This window comes from Aulostomus chinensis, chromosome 11, assembly GCF_037954235.1.
Source record: "Aulostomus chinensis isolate RoL2024-O1b breed Wild chromosome 11, RoL_Achi_v1.0, whole genome shotgun sequence".
In the NCBI taxonomy this organism is placed as follows: Eukaryota; Metazoa; Chordata; class Actinopteri; order Syngnathiformes; family Aulostomidae; genus Aulostomus; species Aulostomus chinensis.
In genome coordinates this window covers 19,253,621-19,272,500 of record NC_141330.1, presented here as the reverse complement: position 1 = coordinate 19,272,500, position 18,880 = coordinate 19,253,621, and the positions used below count along the sequence as shown (strand labels likewise).

The 18,880-nt window shown below is 41.7% G+C and overlaps 1 protein-coding gene across 4 annotated transcripts in view; it reads right to left on the bottom strand.

Moving 5' to 3' along the window:
* The window catches only part of LOC147253712 (zinc finger protein 516-like), a 47,833-nt gene extending 36,858 nt beyond the window's left edge, over positions 1 to 10,975 (bottom strand). For 2 of the 4 annotated variants that reach the window (XM_086218973.1, XM_086218976.1), the window contains exon 1: positions 8,921 to 9,112. The gene's annotated coding sequence lies outside the window, so the exon portion shown is untranslated. Of the gene's footprint in view, positions 1 to 8,798; positions 8,844 to 8,920; positions 9,113 to 10,885 lie in introns of those variants that run through there. The other 2 variants (XM_086218974.1, XM_086218975.1) reach the window with 2 other exon arrangements.
* Positions 10,976 to 18,880: the final 7,905 nt, after the last annotated feature.

Here is an 18,880-nt window from a genome sequence, read left to right as displayed (position 1 = left end):
GTGGATGTGGGGCAGAGGGGTTGTGTGTGTTGTGATGGTGGTGGGATGAGGGGGAGGGATACTAAAACGCTCCCTGTCTTTGGTCTCTTCTTTCCTGTGTAGTTGACTGAAAGGCCCCGAGCTACAGACAGACAGAGAGGCAGCTGGGAACTGGGCTAAGTAGCACACAGCCGCCCCGGAAACACAAACCCAGACCTGCATCTTTCTTATCTGCTCCTCACTATCAGGGGAAAGAGCATCCTATATAAGATGCAATAAAGCAAGACTAGTTTGCATCTGGTGTGGAACAAAATCATACTTAAAGCTGTTTTGTGCGAAAAGAAGTGGAGTAAATATTACATAATCCATCTATTCTGTCATAAGAACACATGAAGGATAAAACTGCTTGTTCTGTCCTAGTCCTGTTAAATCTCGCTAATACAGAGCACATTACTTGGACCCTGATGTTGTTTAGTTTTCCTGCATGCACAGGACTGAACTGTATCTCTGATCCACATGTGGATCCAGGGGGGGTTGATTTGCACCTCCCCTTTCTACTCACCTCTGTCCTCAGTGACCCTGAAGCCTTCTTGACCCCAACACTGCTTCTCATGATTTTCTCAACTCTGTTTCCTAACGCCTGCTCATTGCCTTCACTTGAAGTATCACAAAAACAAACAAAAACAACTTTCACTCAACCCCCCCACCCCCACCCATTTGTTTTAAATTGCACAAATAAGTTCTCTTCTCCATTTTCAGACAGCCAACTGTTTCTAACAGTTAAACCACCCTCTATATTTCCATATGATTGGGTCAGACCTTCCACAAGCAGCAAAAAAAAAAAAAAAAAAAAATCAAATATCACATAACAATAGCAGCAGGAGCCAATAACAGTACTGGGCATAAGTCCACCCCATTAACTGAATTCATTTCTCTATCAAGATGTGAAATTATGCAATCTTATACTTCTTAACTGAGAAAAAGAATTGTCTTTCTGCTATTAATGATGAAAAAAGCTATAATTTAGATGAAAAAATTAAACTTCTTTCTATCTGTGCTACCCTGCACACATGCGTGCGCACACACACACACACACTCACTAAGAGTCACCGTGGCAAGGTTAGGCTGACATCAGCAGCTAACGATCAGTTCCTCTGTGGCCTGAATGATTAGCTGCAGTAGCCTGGAGACATTTCCAGTTTGTTTCCCTAAGTTAGTCAGACATGCAACATCACTGGCCTTCAATCTGCTCTGACTACATCCACTCTCTCCCCTTCTTACTGACTCCACCGCCAACTGAAAGAGTTTTTGAAGGACTGAGCAATGATGGTAACAATGCAGTGAATGTAGGGCAGTTGAGCAGGATACTCAAGTGCTTATCAAGGGGTGGAGTATGTAACAGCCACATTCTCATATGGACAATAATGTGGCACATAACAGGAGATTGCATTTGTGTGTGTGTGTGTGTGTGTGTGTGTGTGTGTGAGACATGTTTTACCTACTGAAAATACTCTGTGCCGTTTACAGGAGGGGTGGGGCTTTAGTGGAGCATGGAGGGGGTGGGACGCGGCGTTAAAAAGTACCTTGCGGCCTTATAATGGAGTGGACTTCATTTCAATTTTTTTGGCCTTTAACAGAAACCCAAATCAATTTTTGTTGGCATCTTTGAGTAAATAAACCTTCTTTTTTAACCTTTGTATTCTTCTGATTTTGGGCCAGTCACAGCATAGAGGTGTCATCAACACGCTCGCTGACATGATGTGAATTCTCTGGAGAATGGCTTACTTTAATCACTTATGGACTCAAGTGGGTACTGCATGGACGTTGTATTAAGGCGCTGGCGAGATAGTCTGTGAAATGCTGAGTCTGACACCTGCAGCCTCTCTGAGTAATACCTAATGACACGTTCGCAGTGCTCGTGTGAAAGGGACTACATTTTAAGACTGAAACTAAGCTTTAAATGTTGCACTTTGTTTTAATTTGGTTTACAAACTCCGTCCTTCACTCTTTTTCCACTTGCAACTAAAATATTGTGACACTCTGTTAAGGATCTTTCGAAGTGTGACATTGCTTTCTTGTCAGCTCAGTCACAGTGACCTTCCCTATGTCTGCTTCCTACTTCTTGTCTTTATTCTAGAACAGCTACAAACAAGGCTTCCTGCAAGGGAAGTTTTTTTTTTTTTTAATGAAGCAGAAAGGCCATACTTTTATTTTCATTTGAATTTCATCTACAACATCACATTATTGAGGAATATTTGTTTCCCGTGTGTGTTTATCATCTGCCACAGAATGGCGAGAGCTGAAAAAAAGAAGCCTCTCGACTGAGGGAACAATTCACCCAACCCCCCACCCACTCTTTTATGTCCTCTGGGCTGCTATGAGTTTGGATTAAGTTTGGGTGTCACGTCCCCTCCCTATTGAGACCGGCTGTCACCCCTGCACAAAAATACGAACACATATGCACGCACACACACCTAGCAAAGCCATCAAGACATGCTAATTTTGTTTTATCAAATATGAGTGAGAGAGAGAGAGAGAGAGAGAGAGAGAGAGAGAGAGAGAGAGAGAGAGAGAGGTGGTAAGAAGAGAGCAGAGGCCATAAAAGCTAGTTTGACAAGTGATTATGGAAGGATGATGTATTGATTTACTTATATGTGCTCTACTTCATCATCTTGGTATAAAGGAATAAATATCCATTCTCTAAAAAAAAACTCAACAATATTATGTAATACAGCTGACTCTCATTCCCATCTTAACACTGTTCAGTTGTGTGTGTGCATGTGATGCACGATGGGAGTGTGCACAGCAGCAGATCAATAATGGTAGTCTACTAGAGTGACATCTGGGCTGGACAAAGAGTGCTGCTCCTTCCTCGTTAGTGCTCTCTCTCTCTCTCTCTCTCTCTCTCTTTCTCTCTCTCTCTCCCTCATCTCTGATCACAGCCACGTGGTTCTCTGGGCTATTTCTCCCAGCTAAGCTTATTTCTCTTCTTTAATCCCACAACAACAATGCCAAGCGTGGGTTCATAGATGCAGGCAGATATCTATTAACTATGATCACTATGTCGACTAAACCTGATAAGCGCTGCTAATTAATCCAGAGCATGTCGCTCTGTGCTTTGTGGTCACAACTGTTGTTTCTCTGGATCATGAATAATGTGTGAAACATGAGGGATGGATGATGCAGTTTGTAATGTGGTCAAGGAGCATAAAACTCAATTCTACTGCCTCTAAAACATCAACCTCCTGAAGATTCTAGCATCACATGACCCCTGCTGCAAAGACTGTCCGCCACCAGATCATAATATCATTTCTTAGTTCTCAAATATTTATTCCTTTACACATTTATCATGCTTGTACAAGAATACAAGAAGTGATCTCAACAGAAAATAAAATGAAAAGCTTATTATGAACATGTTTTTCCATTTAAGGGGACACAAAAGGAAATGTGCATGAGGTGATTCCATCTACTGATTTGAATCAAATCAAAAAGACCATTTAACGGTGGCGCTGCCGGCATCGTCACACGAGTGTGGTTGTAACAACAGAGCAGAGGAAGCCGAGCGTCAATGTCTTGAGGTGCTTTCCTCACTGCGAAAGGTTTATTTGTTCAGAAGTACCAGTTTGGAAGAGGGGGTTTGGGAACACAGAAAGATGGTAGCTGACCAGTCACATGAGTTAAAAAGTTGTGACATCGAAACATTTGAATTTAAGAATCAACGTCCTGGCAAAAGGCAAAGTCCAGCTCACGTAAATGCAAACTTGTGTGCAAAATTCAGGTTTTAATATTTTGAAATTTCATCATGTCCATCAAACATTTCTAATGTGATGATGGGAAGCTGACATGTCTCAATCTACCTCTAACGTGGACTCATCTCATTTACAACAGCTGTATTTCATAACCTGACCCTACTTTTTTAATTCATCTACTGTTTTGCATGAAGCTGGCAACGTTTAATAACTGGGGATGAGTGCTGAAAATAGGGCGGCACGGTGGTGCAGTGGTTAGCACTGCCACCTCACAGCAAGAAGGTTCCGGGTTCCGGCCCCAGATTTAATTTAATTGGACTGTTCCTTTAATACACATTTGGCTGCTGTAACTTTGGGCACTGACAATATCCGTATAAAAGGCACTGTCATCTGTCTGTTAGTCATCAGGCAGCTAAAAAAAAAAAAAAAAAGGTTCCTTATTCATGCTGTACTGCATACAGTAGGTGTGTTTCTGGCGGAATATTTTGGAGTTTCCTCACTAAAAGCTTTTTCCGCACCATTACAAAAAATAAACCAATTGTACGTCATCACATAGCCTCTATGGCTTTTGTTGTAGTTTCTACCAGGATCACCACCTTAGGGCAGCAGACACACATTGTGATGTAGCTACACAGGACAGATTCAGGGGGCTTTTGGTCTGGCAAAATGTCGGATCCTTTCCATGCTAAATGCTACACTACTTACAATAGAAAATGCTACAAACACAGCTGATGTGATAAAATGGCCACTGCATCGTCCGGTTAAAGTTTCTTTTTCTTACTAGCATGGACTGTGAATAAAGACATTTTTATTTGGAGCTCCAATGATGAGAGTGATGAAGTCTTTTTGGCAGTAGGGGGTTTCCACCATAGCAACTTCTAGGGAAACACTGATTCCATGTTGTTCTGTTAGAGCTTGAGTCAACTCAATAATATAAGCATCAGCAACAGTTGAACTCTGTTGCAGACATTCCTCTCTCTCCTCCCTGCAACCATGGGGGAAGGCTAAAATGCATCTGAAATTAAATCCCCACACCAGCACCTCCCCTGCTCACCCCCACCCACCACCAACTGCAACCCCTCTGCTATCTTAATCCTCCGATTACCACATCATTTTCTTTGGCTCTAATTTGGACAGCTATCTGGCTGCACAGTTTACTACCTGGATAGTGTAGCTTGGCTTGGCACAGACTCTATTGATCCATCTGGGTGGGGAGGGTGCAGATGTGACCCAAATACAGAGATTAACTACCCACCTGTTGCAAGTGTCAAGAAAATGGACAACCAGGAATATTTTAATAAAGAGTTGACAAACACGGAGGATATGATTATGATTTGTATGATCTGCAGCAATTGTGATGATTCGAGGCAGTAAGCAATACGTTTCCCATGGAGGGCTCATTTATAATTTAATCCAGGAGCTTGGTGTTTCTAGGCTAACACAGAGAGACTGCCCTTTAAGAGTGGAAACCCCCACCATGCAGGAGGGAACCGTCACCACATAATAGACACAAACCCTCATATTAAACCGATGATAGCACCAAGATTTCTTCGTTACTTTTTTATTTTTGTTTTATGTACTTCTCATATTGTAATCTAACCTCAATCTACCACAGAATGTTATTTAATCTTGTGAAATCATATATCTCTGCTCTCAAGCAAAACAGTCTAAAAGTTGTGTGAGTCAGAACAAAAAGAACATGACCCACGAGCAAAACCGACTCAGTAAGAGGAAAACATGTCTCATGACATGCTCTTTTGGCTTTTTTTCATGTTCTTTCTAGTTCCAACACAACACAAAACTAGTTTTAACAGAGATGAAGAGGTTCAGCCAAAGGAGGATACAAAGTGCACTAAAAAGGACTAAATGGATTCAATGTCTATCTTTCAGTATAAACATGTGAGACTCCACTTTCTAGCTCTGGAATCCCTTGTTAACACTTGTGGACATTTCATTAAAAACTGGTTTTCTTCTCCCTAAATGTCACTCAGGTCATATTTCTGAATATCTGCCTCAACGTAAACAAGGTGCTAGATAAAATAACAAGATTACTATTATTAATACCACAAAGACGACGCACCAAGGAAAGTTAACGCATGTGATGAAAGACTCATTTCTCCCATGGCATGAACACAGTATGTTATTCTTAAAGGAACAATTTCACATAAAAAAAAACAAACATTTGCTCTCATCACAAAAAGTAAGATTGAAACCACTCTTACATCCCTAATCTATATAAAGCTACATGCGGGAGAGGGTTAGCTTGGCAGCTAGCCTGGCTCTGTAAATAGGTAGCACGATGGCAGCAATTTAGTCATTTTTAGAGGTGGTCCGGTGCAAACTGGTTTTACATTTTAATCTAATAGAGAAAAATATAAACATGACGAACAGAATGTTAACTAGCAAGTTAATAAAGCTACGGGTAGCAGCAGGTGAGCCCGGCAGCTAGCTCTTCTCCCAGGTCGTGTGAAGGTAGTTATTTGTGTTCATTTGTCACTTTGTTCTGTATTTTTAATGAAGGTGATCATGGGCAAACTAGCTGTAAAATATAACACTTCTATATTTTAACACTGATTAATTTAAAAAAGTATATGACACTTCAATTGCTAAAGCTACAGGCAGCGGCAGGTTAGTGGTATTTAGGTGGGCCGATGGAAAAAGGCAGTATCATGTCAGACTTTTTGATCTGAACACAGATTAAATAAAAACATGAGGTATATTATGTTAATGACCAAGTGTTCTGGGGGTTGTTATGTTGGTTTATCTTACGCAGGATAGCCGTTAGCCTGTTTTCATGCCAAACTACATTGTATGACTCTTCAACTGTAACTGCTGGGACAGAAAAACATTCTTGAAATCAAAAACACAAAATGGTTTGTCCCTGATAATCTGGAGCGATATGACCTGAAAATCTACTTTTAGCAGGTTTTCATAGTATCTCGTGCACGCACACGCGCACACACACAAGATGGTGAAGGTAAATGACTAGTGAAAAGGCACAAGGCAGTAATGAGTAATGAAAACAGCCGAGTTAGTGCTGCCATTCAGCTAAGGGCCTGCTGCTGTGGAATGTGAGGCTCCATTCATTCACATGGGTTAAAAATGCATTTCTGCCACCACAAAGCCCGGCCTTGTCCTCATTGTTTCGGCCACACCAATAAAACACTTCCACATTCTGGAGGGGCAAAAAAAATTACAAAAAAAAAAAAAATTATATATATATATATATATATATATATATATATATACACATATATATAAAACTGCTAATTCTACTCTCAAATATACAGGAACAGTGGAAAGTTAATGGGGGCTTAACCTCACAAAAGTCAACTCTTGGAGACGGATAAAGAGTCATGGCAGAGTTGAGAGTTTGATCATGATAAGCACAGGGGTAGAAAAGTGAGCACACAAGCTGCTTACAGAAGACAAACAGTCGTACTGACAAAACGGCGAATGTATGCAGCATTTATTCAGCGTATGAGAGACGCACAATGGTGGAAGGCGATCAAATACAACAAGCAAGTCATGTGTGAGCTCTCAAAGGATTTCTGTGGCAGGCCCCCTAAAATCGAGTCTCTCTTTGACATGACTCCTATTTGTTCTACTGACAGCCATAATAAGTCACATTTAAACCCCGGCGACGTTCCTCTTTTTACTCTCTGCACAAAGCTCAACAAGTGATCTTAAAAAAAAAAAAAAAATCATCTCTCTCTTTTTTCTATTTTTTATACTTGGATGGCATAACAATCCCAGAAAAATACTCCCACACTGTAATCAGATATAAACCTATTTGTTTTCCCTCAAGAAAATAAAAAATGTGACCTTAAATCTCTAACAACTGCCATGAAAACAGAAACCAGTTTCATACTCAGGAAAGCATCTTTTCACATCAAGCTTTAGTGGCTAGACTTGTTTACTCTTTGTGTACACTGACACGACGACTGCTCAGGGATCATTTATGAATAGAGTGGGAGCTGCCGCCTGTAGAAGAAATGTTTAACATAATGTCTGAAAATCTACACGAGGAGACAATGTAATCCTGTCAGCAAAACAACGCTGTGTCTCTTCCTCCTCCCCCCTCTCCTCCTCCCCCCTCCCTCTCTCCCTCCCTCTCTCTCTCTACCTCTGTCTGTATGTGACCTTACACTGAAGAAAATACTTTTTCTTTCAGCTGCTACAAAAAGCAGAACACTACAGGAAAATCGGAAGAAGACAACGAAAACAGAAAATGCAGGCATGCAGCACAGACATACTGAAACTAATAGTCTGTTTGTGTGCGCGTGTGTGCCTGCGTGTGTGTTTATGTGTATACATGTGTGAGTGTGTGTGTTTGCGCGTGTGCCTGCTCCAAAGTAAGAATTCCAACCAACAACAGCAGATAAGACAACGCCTTGTCTTTCTCATTTGAATCACTTAAACTGAAAACAGCATCCGAGGAGCATGTTTTGACACACGTGCGCGAGCTCAGGTGCCTGCGCACGCCATCACTTTTTTTTTTCCCCCTCTCCTGCAAACTGTGCTTTTATATAACTATCTGCTGTGATAACTCAGACCCCCCCCCCCCCCCCCACACACACACACACACCTCCTACCCCCTCCCCCAAGGGAGTATCACTGGGAATGTCCTGTCCTGTATGCTGCTAATTACATTGTAGCTTTAATGTTTAAAAGCATTCATGGTGACCTTTAGCTTGATGGAGGTCCTGTCATCACCCACGGTAAAGCTTGGTAGCTCCTGACTAGCAAGTTTAGACTTCTCTGTCAACATCAGCCTGGTCATTAAAAACTTCATTTTGCCACATATTTATAGAACAATTACACTTCCTCCAGGTATTACAGGGGTTATTGGTGCTCTGTATTTTTTTCAGTGCCTTATCAGTCAAACCTTCCTCAAAATGAACCCTTTCTCCTTTGTAGCACCGTTTCTTTTAATCTACATGCTTCATGATTAGTTAAAAGCAGCATTCGTTCCACATATAAAGGCGAGATTACAGCGGCAGCAGCTCCGCGAACACACCCTCAAAAACACCAAACAATAATAATAATTATATACACTCACTTCCTTACCAGTTTAACACCGCTGTTCGCTCACGCGCATACACACTCACAAACACACACACACACACACACACACACACACACACACACACACACACACACACACACACAAAAAAAAGACCGGTGTGCACCTCTCCAAGAGCAAATAAAGAGTCCAGATCCCGCAGAGATAAAGAGGAAACACGCTGTATCTTCCAGTGCAGCGGTTGACAGCAGCGAGCTGAGCTTCTACTTGGCAAAATAAAAAAACAAAACAAAAAACAAACCGAGAGAATTCTTATTATCTGTAGTGAATTCCTGTCTCCTTATGTGGAGGAACAGCACAGGTTCCTCTCTCTCTCTCTCTCTCTCTCTCTCTCTCGTCTCTGTCGTTTTACTGGCGCTGCCTTCACTAGCTGTAGGAAGTATTGGCACTCACACAAGACGAGGAAATTAAAAGATGTCCATTTAATAGCAGAAGGGCCAGCCAGGTATTTGTGCACATAAACCACTTCCTACCCAGAGGAGGTATACAACTAGACAGACTGGGACACTCAGAACTATGCATTACTAATCAACTTACATTTTTAAACTCTTTATGTATAAAATAATAATAAAAAACAGTTTTGTAAGAGGTACCATGATAAAGTCACGATGATCGTTCATTGGTGGAAAGTGCACTGATGATACAGAGGGCAAAACAATAATATTGACAGTGCTTCTTATTACACAGGAAGCCTCTACCCTGCTGTCAAGAGGCTTTGTCTTAGCTAAAAGAACCTTTGCTCTTGTAAAAGTCGGTTTTGATTCATTTCGGACTACCAGAGTTATGGCGGAGCTTTGGCCGAGCAGTTGAATGCATCATGGATTGGAAAAAAAAAAAAAAAAAAAACCCTGTGCGAAACACCGAGGACAAGATCGTGAGTCGAAAAAAAAAAAGTTTGTCCCCGCGGTGGTGGAGTCCTTGACATTACGTCTGGGTCCACTCAAATCACACTTTTGACTAAGGTTTTGTTTAATAATGACTTCATGACATCCTGCCGTGAAAAGAATAGCAAGTGAGTTAAACTGTGCAGAAAGAAGGCGACACTGAACATTTGTCCCCATCTCCAGCATTCATGCGCAGTCGGGTTCCAAACCTGAACAAGACCTGCTCACTTTAACCCACATATCTTCATTTTAGTGCAGGCACCTGTACACTATGTAGGTCACATGTTCATTAAAAAAAAGTGTAACCAGAGGTCTTCTTACACTGAGCCTCCTTATATAGGCTCACACATCCTGTCATCATAAGGGAAGGGGGGGGGGGGTAACATGCATTGACCACCACATCACAGCCCCCCCCCCCCCCCCAACACACATACACACACACACACACAACACATATGCAGATAAGAACTCTAAGTGGTGCAGAGGTGAACAGAAAAGCGATGCAGCAGAGGCAACAACCTTCTGGGGCTCTCAGATCCGCTCGTGCCTTGCTCAGTGGCAGTTGTGCCATTACTATTATGTAGGACACGACTTCCTAATATGGACAACCCCCCCCCGCGCGCGCGCGCGCGCGCACACACACACACACAAATCCCCCCCTACACCACCATCTCCACCCAGTGTCTATGTTTGAATACAACTACTCTTTTTGTTTTGACAAATAAACAAAGTGCACCAAGATGCCCTTTTCACTGTCATACCACTTGGTTTGTGTTCGATGCTGCAGCGCTGTGCACAAAACATTCTAAAGGAAAACAAGGCTAGGGAGGCGGTAGAAAGTTTGCCTGACCTCGGGATGCTGGTACAGGATGAGTCCGTTTATTGCTGCATTCTTTTTTTTCAGATGAAGAGCAGAGTTTCATCCGCATTGACAGGACAGATCACAGCAAACTGCGTCAAGTTAGACCCAATTTAGTATCTATTGAAAAGTGATAATTATTAAGTATTTACACACACACTGTTTAAAGATGATCACCGACAGGAGGTCATACATGTTTGTATCAAGTGCCCTGCCTGCATGCAACCTATTTATAAACCCTAGCCAGACCTTCGGAGGCTCAGCGGGCTATGCTGCTGCTGCTGCCCGGGTCTCCTCTACCCGTCCTATCAAAGAGAGATCTGCGTACCTGCTTGATCCAACAGAATAATCCCGGAAGATTTAAGCTGCACAGGCAATCCTAAAGGTGAAAGCATGCTCTTTGCGGTGTGTGCTGAAGTGCATGATTGAGTAGGTCGAGTGCATTCTGTTCTGTGAGGGTTGTGTTTGAGAGAGATCCATCCGCGTTTATTTGCATATAACGTAAAGGTCGTATAGATATTGTTTTAACTTCACTTGTCAATTAAGATTTAATTGAAACAAGTATTCGCCCTAAAAACTGAACTAATGACGCTTAAGTTTTTTGTCAGGTTCTTGAACCCCCCCTCACCGCGCCTGAATGGTTCCGTCCACATTAAATGGAACTATCTACTATTGTCTCATCAGCGAAAAGTTGTTATAAGACTCGAGAAGTGCGCCAAGTCTCTCAATCTAACTAGGAAATATCAATCCATCTAGGAACTATATTCGTACATTAAAATTACCTCACAGCACAGCAAGGAATATCATGTAATTTAACTCTTGAAACCCGCGTGGGATTCTTCCTTGATCCACCCTGCTGTAAAGCCAGATCTCTTCTTACGGAAATAAAAAAATGCACCTGGAAATACAAGCATAATTATCTCACGTAAAAAGCAAAATAGTTAAATTGATAAGACAAGTTATCAAAAGTAAATTCTTTAATGTAATGGATTCATTAAAGAATTGATTTAATAATTATCTCTCTTAAAAAGGAATAGATAAGAAATGAATTGTATAGATGGCCAAATTGGCAAAATCTATGTCCTAGTTTTTGTTGCTGTTGTTGTTATTTACATTTTACAAAATAGCTTATTGTGTAAAAGTCCAATAATATTAGTAATAAAATAATATTAAAAAAGTAAAAATAATATAAATAATAATGGTACAGGGAACCTTTATAGCACTTTTCCTTCAAAAAAATCTTAATTTTTTTGAAGGAAATTTGTAAATGTTAATGAATAACTGCAGCTTGCACAATATTCTCAATATCTAAAATGCGTCTTTTTCAGGTCTTGAGATATGTTGTTTGCATGCAGTATTGAAAATGACAAACTAAAATTAAAGATATTGTCTGTTACATAACTGCAACTTAAAACTATATCACTCACATACATGCATCACATCAAATAGTTTTGCTCCTCATCTTTACTTCACTTTGGAGAAATGTAATATCCTTTTTAAAATATGAGATGGTAAATAAAGTCATGTTTGCCTCAAACATACGAGATGGAGTCTATCAAGGAGGACTGGAAATTCTGGAGGAACAAGAAAGACGAGTACTATAACCCATCGGTCAGGACAAACATAAATCTGATCAATCTTATAAATAGTTGTGTGTTGTATGTGTTCACCTTGTCACTTTCAGAACATATCCAAATAAAATAAGCCAAATGTTTGCATTTTCAGGCATTAAAAAAAACTAAAAGCTCCCCAGCCTGTATGTCGAGGTCATGTGTAATAACTGTCACTCCATGGCATCGTTGTGGTTGTTTTGCAGAGGTCAGGCTTGTTTGCTCAGCATGCGTGCAGTGAGAGGCAGCCATGTTTCTGACTGCTGATGTGCCACTGACTTAAGACACTCACACAAACACATCTTATCAGCGTCGAGCCCTTGAATTGTAACGGCAGACACACTCTCTGTGTTCCACAGGGTCTCCCTGAGCACAAGATACACACACCCAAACACGCTGTCCGCTGCACCAAAATACATCCCTGATTCTTAAAAAAACTGAAATATTAATATTCAAACACACCCACATGTAAACACGTATAAACATGAAGTCATTACAGCCTTGATGAAATATGACACACACACACACACACACACACACACACACACACACACACACACACACATTGAAACATACAGCCCGTCTTGCACACATACACAAAAAAATGCAGTGCTGCGATCTTGAAATGTGATCTCCTCAACACATAATACAGACCCCTACACATGCATATCACACACAGACACACACACACACACACGCACGTGCACACACATACACACACACACTAACACTATGATAATGTTTAACATAGCAGCAAAAATACACCATTCCATGCTTTGAAGAATGTGATTTACTCAGACACAAACACCGTCACGACTGAAATTCATGAGCCTATTACACGCATGGAAGGAAAATATCTACTCACACCCATGGAATGACAAAGACACACACTATAAGTGATACATAGTTGGAACACAATGAACAGAGCCTCCCTGCTCCCTCTCCCTGTAGTGTGTGAGTCACTATTCAGATACTTCCTGTTATAAGACAGCAGACTTTAACAGCCTCCATCTCTCCAGTCGGAAGGAATGTCAGGCCGAACACACACCAAGGTGTCCTCTCACAAATGCCCTTCAGTCTGCAGGTCACCCATGTTGCATTTAAAACATACCTCAACTGAAGAAAAAAAAAGGCGGGGGGGGGGGGGGGGCTTTCACATGCACTGCCTATGCTGTACCAGCAGTGCATGCATGCATTTGCTCATTATTGTGTGCACAGCTGCTTGTGCATGCATGGCAGACACATAAACACACCTTAGGGTAACTCTTTTAATAGATACCTGTGCAAGCCAGCTCATTAATGTGCAGCAGCAGTTTGCAAAACGATGGTTCTAAGCACTTGTGTTACCTGATTACAGGTTGACCTGCTATGATGCTTACAGAGCCCCGACGTAAAAATAAAAGATTGTGTGGCCATAGAGAGAGAATTATAATTATTGTGGTTTTGAGATAAACTTGTGGCCACCAATTAATGAAACTGAGGAAACAAGTTATATCTCACATGGCGATGATTAAAACAAAGTGAGAGAACAAGGTATACAGTATATTTGCCAATGAATTAATCAAAGTGTGAGATCTAATTTTCTTATTATCTTATCATTATTATTTAGCCACAAAACTATTTTATTGAGGGAATAAGTTATATCTTGTGGCGATAAAATAATCATTTTCTCTTTGGCCTCTACAGGGCTTCATCACTCAAAGAAAATATACAATCATTGTTTTTTTTATTATTATTATTATTATTATTATTATTATTATTATTATTATTATTATTATTATTATTATTATTAATATTATTATCACATGTAAACTGGATGAGTCACTCATGTTGAACTGTCTTATCCAACCTCACAGTAACATTTTTTTTGCTGACATTTTATAGGATTGTTGTTTTTCTCCTATTGTGACTTTTATTAGAGTTCGTTGACGTTAATCCTCTCCTCACTTCAGATGAAAGCAGTGGTAGTGGTGTTGAGTTGTAGCATAGCTATATGACTAGCACTCTCCAGTGGCTGACACCCTCAGGCCCCCTGTGTTCAATTAGCTTGTAGTGCATTAGCAATTGCATGCTAATTGTCAGCTTGCCAAGGAGTGCAAGGAGAACCCTGGAGGAGATACCACAGGGAACCTTGGGTCGGTGGGAATGGCTGGGTGGTGGTGGGGGGTTACCTTGCTACCCAACGACACTATGAGCATATACAGGCAGAATGTATGCTGCGAACAGCATGAAGAAGGCAACATCTTGCCATACAACATGAAATATTTATGGGAGATCGCATTACCTCATTTGAATAAGGAAAATAACACGCCTTCAGGACTTTGGTGCCCCTTGATTCATTTGAACCAAGCAGTCAAATGTGCCTCACAGGTGATGAATAAATAAACCTAAAGTACATGCAGAGTGGACATTTTCTGAAGTGTGAAACTGAAATGATGGAAGCCTTTCTTTTTTTTTCTCCTCAGGTGATGTTTCAGTTAGTAGGAAGCTAAACACACCGGCTGCATGTTTCCTCTTCAAGGATGTGCCGCTCCCTCCACTCACTCTCTACCTCTCTCTTTCTGTGTCATGTTGACTCGATCTGAAACAGCTTTAGGATTTCATCTATTTCCTGTTCACATATCTCTCTCTCTCTCTCTCTCTCTTATTTTTAGCTCCCCCACCCCCCCACCCCACCCCCACCCTCTCTCATTCTTTGTCCACCTTTTCTTCCCATCTTGTCAAATTCCATAGGGTGGGGAGGGGAAGTGAGGGTGGATCCACCCACATGAGTGATCATCGTTCATGCTATTTTAGCATTGTTGTTCTCAGCTGGGCTGCAACATCCACCTGCAACAGCCTCCAGTGCACCGCTGAATCAACGTAAGATCATCAGATACATCAAAGTGGCCATATATCACAGCACAAACATCCTTCAATCATGCTGATGATTTCACCAGCAGTTGGAAGGGCAAAGATAAAAAATGTACTTCTTGTTCAGGTGGTGTGAGTAGTTGAAAAGTCCTCTCTGTATAAAGGGAAGGTGACTGATTGAGAAGTCCCAGGTTGTGTTCTGTTGCTAATATAGTTATGTGGTGCAATCGTGCAATAATAACATCATAATCCCATCAGGAATGAGAAACTGGGGACTGTGTGCTACAATGATTGAGGCCATTTCCTTTGTGTGTGTGTGCGTGCGCGTGTGTGTGTGCGCGCGTGCATTTTAAGCATCGGTGACTGCAGGAGGCAGCCTGATGGATACAGGATCATACTGCAGCGCTGACATTGTCTTCAGTCCTCCTCCTCCTCCTCCTTCGCCTTCCCTTACTTTCCGCCTGCCTCTCAGCAGAATTATCACTGGAAAAAGCATACACACACACACACACGTGCACACACACACACACACACACACACACACACACATACAAAGCCATACACTTAAGCATACACACACACATTTGCAGGAGCACAAGTGTTCATTGCATGCAACTACTGTATATGCATATGGACATGACAAGGCTATTGCAAGGTGACACTAGCCCTCATGTGAAAGGGCATAAATGCACTCTCAAAAGGTACCCCCCCCCTCACCCCCCCCCCCCACACACACACACAAAACACACACTCCCAGGCTTATTCAAAGGCAGCCATGCATGTTCAGAGACAAGGTGCTGCAGGAACAAACACTGATAAGACAAAAACAGCCACCAGGGATGCACACAGAATATCACAGCAGGGATTTCATCATCGCATCTTATGTCACTCGGCAAGTGTGTTGCAGAGCACAAAGAAGAACTCATGTCTGAAACGGCAAGCAGGAAGTTAGCTTTCGTAGCTCACCACATACGGCTCATTTGAGTGGTGATGGCGACCCTGTTACACACAGCTGTCACGAAGCAGAGGGAGTGATTTGTCCTCTCCCAACAACATTGTGTGTGTGTGCATGTGTTTGCGTGTGTGTGTGTGTGTGTCCTTCTATACAGTGGCACACACTACAATTTGAAGCCTCCATTATGGTGGTACACATTGTTTCACATGCAGGCTTTGTAACTTCTGCTGCATGTTCTCATGTATTTCACCTATCTGATATCACAGCTTTATCTACATGGATATTTAATATCTCTTATTAACTGTTTACAACAACACAACATAAAGTGATCGAATGATCAGAGTGTAATGTGCCTTTTTTATTTTGACAGGTTCAAAGAAGTTCAATCTGCTGTAACCAAAGAGGCACATTTGAAACTGGAACTATAATGTGGTTCCTTTCGTCTGTACAGTCAAGTTTCAACACTTCCTTCAATAACTCCTTCTTTTGAGCATCCATCGATGCTTTTTGCAATCTTTTAAAATCGACAGCAAAAATGTTTCTTGGGTCCCACCATGGACGATCACATGCTTCCTCCACCACATATGAAGATGTCTACCACATCTTTTCACCTGACTGTGAGGAGTTTCTCTCGGGGAATCTCCTGAACAGGCACCCCGGCCCATCAGAGGAGGCACAATGCAGTGAACCAACCAGGGAACATACCATCTTACCATTGAACCAGCAAACCTGTGTTGGTAGGCAACACAGTACACTGCCCGGGGATCCCACCATGTTTCTGTTGAGCACTGGTCCAGGCGGGCAGACCTGGAAAGAAAACGTGAGGTGAAACCTAGTATCTGGCTTGATGCCTTCTCAGAAGGCGCTTTCACACTGGCCACGAGCCGCTAATTCGCCTGTCTTTTTTGTGGCTCATTCCAAGGTTTCAGACAGAGTGTGGCAAACTCAGTTTTAGCCTGGCAATATTCCTCCTCCGAGGGTACACTTATTACCGCCTCCACTGCTATGTAAATCCAAGCCGTCAATGTGCCGGCTTGGTGTGAGGTGGGCGGAAGTGTCAATGATATTGATGACACAAACTTGCTAACATAACGCTTGCCGGTTCTCAGTTCGCATCAAACACCTCAGAGAATGTCAACATCGACGCTGCTGCTCACGTCACATCAAAGAGCAAACTTTCAATTGTTTGATTTTTTAATTAAATTTATTAGGAATCTTTCTCCAAGAGTGTTGAGCCTTTCACTATACCCATTTACTGTGCCCCAGGTATTGTAGGATTCTGAAAGATGAGAAGCACGCCACTGGCTACCAAAATATCAGCTAATCTTTTTTCAATAAGTTACACAATTAATGGAAATCAGTCACAGGAAGAGAGAGTGAGAGCGGAGAAGTACGGGCTGTGAAATGCCACTAAACTGTTGGAGTTGACATGACAGATCCCCATTGGAGTCTGAGTGGAGATGCCACACGACACTGCGGGGGAACAGCTGAGTGATGGAGTGTCTTTGTAGCACACAGCAAACACACCGGTCTGAACCAGGAAGCAGAGGCGGCTGGCTCCCTCTCAACCTATTCCCTGCCTCACTACTTACAAGAGACAACAGGTCTCTCTTCCTAACACAGGAAACAATTCTCCTACTTTACTGTCTTCGCTGCTAGTGACAGTATGAGTTTTAAATGGCATCCTCCACCCAGGGACTTGAGCACATAGCCAATTGTCATCTGGAGTTTGATTAATTAGATTATTAATATTACAAGGAGGTGTCATGTGGTGACACATGCAAAAGAACATAAGGTTATAACTCAAGTTTTCCTATCACCCAGCCACCAACCCACACCCAAAGTACATGAAGCCACGATGGTCACCACGAGGCTTTTCCACTCACTCACTCACTCACTCACTCATTCACTCACTCACCCACTCAGTTTCAGCAACCACACCTGCAACTGCGCATTTTTTCTCTGCGTCAAGCCAAAAATATTTATTGCAAGCGGAGAGAACCAACTGGATTGAGCATTTACTGGTTAATATTTTATACCAGTGAACAGATTATCAAAGGCTTATACCACTCAACCCAACTGAAAATTCCTCCTGATCTAGTTCTTCTACTCCAGTTGAGGTGGTTACATGAGGCATTTTCCACACTGTCTGGAATTTTACTCTGATTATTACTGATAACTACATGAGATTAATAACCGCTTTTCAATATGCAAGTAAATATGTAAGGAGGCCTACAGTATATATATATATATATATATAAAATATATATTATATATGTGTGTGTGTGTGTGTGTAAAACATTCATGTAATCTGACAACAAAGCTCTTTCAACATGCATTTGAATCCGCCCACAATGCTTCCCTATGTTGAAAGCTGTCATATTACTGCAGCGCTTATTTGTGTGATGATGTTGTAATTAACACTTGGGTCTGGACATGTTGTCTGTATGACATTGTGTCTGACATTGAATGTGGTTGTAGACAAGCGCTCAGAGGCATGTGGTGAGTAGGTCTAGATGAACTGGTCTAGACTCCAGGCGACACAACATATGATATTGATTATCTTTTGTTTGGCTATCTCTGCAGCTCCTTGCCCTGAAGGACTTAACTCACATTATTGTCTGGCATGAGGCTCTATTACTCCAATTTACTGAGCTCTCCACCCAGCGGTGTATACACTGTTGCTGAAATGAGATCCCATAACAGGACTGCAAAACATTTCACTTGATTCAGAACTTTTTTCTTCCTTTCCTATTCTGGGGGGGTGTTGAGAGACATCATCGTTTGGTTAAAATTAGCATGCCAGCAACTCAAAAATATTCTCACCATCTCTACACAAATGCTAAATGAGTCGGTGTGAAAAACAATCCCAGTTCCCAGAAGATTAGTCATACTCATTTTGGTG